The sequence below is a fragment of the Saccopteryx bilineata genome, chromosome 1, assembly GCF_036850765.1.
Source record: "Saccopteryx bilineata isolate mSacBil1 chromosome 1, mSacBil1_pri_phased_curated, whole genome shotgun sequence".
Lineage (NCBI taxonomy): Eukaryota > Metazoa > Chordata > Mammalia > Chiroptera > Emballonuridae > Saccopteryx > Saccopteryx bilineata.
Window position 1 is genome coordinate 154,118,224 of NC_089490.1, and position 2,341 is coordinate 154,120,564.

Consider the following 2,341-nt stretch of genomic DNA (forward strand, 5'->3'; position numbering starts at 1 on the left):
CTCTATTTGGGCTTGTAAATAGCCATTCTAATGATGGTAAACATAATAGCAAACACAGGGACTTGTGAAGTAGGCAGTTGGGTGGACACTGGTGGCCTGGGGACCCCTTAGCCCTGGCCTGGCCCAGTCCTGCTCTGCCTGGCTCAGCCCAGTGACCTCCACCCACCGCAACTCTTTCTGGTGTCCTCATTAAAGCAGGCCTTTTACTTAGGCGGGTGCTGCCAATCCTAATTGATTGCTTATATCCCTGGGGGTGGGGGGAGGGACTCAAGTTCTGAGGTCTGCAGCTGGGCCTGGGCCAGGCCCGGCGGGAGGGGCTGCTTCAGGAGAAGAAAACAAGGCCTGAAGGCAGAACTCTGCTATGCTGGAGGGAGCCAGGCTGGCCACTTGCCCTCCCCTCTGGCCCTGGATCTAGGGCACCACTGACCTGCAGGCACATGAACACATGCAGACAAACCCACAGCCCACAGATCAGACAGAGAGGCAGTGTAGCATGCTTGTGACATTAGTGGGCACAGCTCTGTGACTCAGTCTTCCCACCTGCAAAATGGGATTGTGACAGTACTCTCCCCCACCCCCCACCACACACACACCCATGGAACTTCTGGGAAAATTAAATAATAGAGAATGTTTAACATGGGGCCCAAAGTATATACTCAGTGTTATCCAATGCTTATTATTTAAGTATTTGGCAAGTATTGATCTGCATGACAGACCAAGAAGTTACAGCAGTGAACAGAATATTCACAAATTCCTGTCCTGAGAAGCTGACATCTGAATGAAGAGGGACAGAATAAGACTAATACACACACACACACACACACACACACACACACACACCACCTACAGAGGTAGTTTGTACAAGGTTCTATGATTATTCCCATTTCACAGATGGGGTAAATGAGGCTTTCATTCCACAATCTGTGTGGCCCCGGGGTCTTTGCTCCTGCTGTTCCATTGCCAGGCTCCCTTTCCTTTCCTCATCCTTCTGTTCTCAGATCAAGCATCACTTCCTCAGGATACACCTTCTGCTCCCTCACTCACTTGGAGTCTGATTCCTTAAAACTCTCTAGGAGCTCCTTTCATTAACATCTGTTGCAGATGCCACTAAGTTTCCAGAGCCTGGAGCACAATGGGTGCTCAATAAATGCATAGTTACTGAAAGCACCAGCATTCAGATCCAACTCTAGGATGTCTAGGATGCATCCCCTCCCAGACAGCTTCCTAACTGGCAGCTGGGAAAAATCAGGCTGGAGTCCTCCTACCTCCCAGCCTTGACTCAGGTAGTCCCTACCTTGGCCACCACGCTGCTAGAATCTGTTTCTAGCATCTCATCCTCCCTGAAAAGACCTCACTACTGCTCCCTGATGGCCTGAGAGGCAGAAAGGTGCAGCCTCCTGGGTTTTAAAACCAACACATTAAATCAAAATCAATGCCTCCTCCATGCGGACACCTTGATCTTGGACCTTGGGATATCAGCCCCTGGCTGCCTGCTGTCACTTTAAGCCATTCCTTTGTGAGCTGAAGGAATGACAGACTTTGGAGTAGTTTGGGATTTGCCCAAAACATTGGGAACTGGTAATAGCTGTCATTAGGATAATGATTTTAATTATTATTTAATAAAAGTATATTTAGCATCAACCATTTGGTAAGCATTTACACTGTTCAAGGAACTTTTAAAAACCCTTTTGTTGATCCTACACGCCTCTCCAGTAACCACCCAGTTTTCCTGGGGGTCTCTGTCCACACACTCACTGTCCCCTTTCCTTTCTCCTGTTTCCTCCAGAATCTGCTCCAATGAGACTCTCTTGTGGTTACCCCCTTCCCCCACACACCTCATCCCCTCACCCCCAGCCACACACACACACACACACACACACACCAGGAAGCTCTGGGAAGGATGCCACTGGGAAGAGCACCACCTTGGTGACCATCAGGGCAGCTGACACAGAGGAAAACTGCCACCAGCTCTGCTTGGAGGGGAGAGCTGGGGAGGTTGCCTGCAGCCCCCTGCACCCTGAGGAGTCATATTGAGGGAATCACAATGAGGAGGAATGGGGGGCTTTCCTCCCGCTCTCTAGAGACTATCCAGATGGGGTCAGAGCCCAGGCAGAAGAGATAGAGGGTGTGGTAGGGGAACCTGCTATGTCACTCAACGGGCAAGGGGACCAGTCCCAAACACACCTGCCTCAATCTGGGACTCCAAGCCTATGCCCCATGCCACCACCTGCTAGCCTCTCTCCAACCTGGGACCCTTAAATCTGCCCACTGCCTGAGCCCTCCTTCCCAGGAGTTCCTTCACGGAATGCCCCTGGAACCTCCTAGGAAACAGCACTCCCTC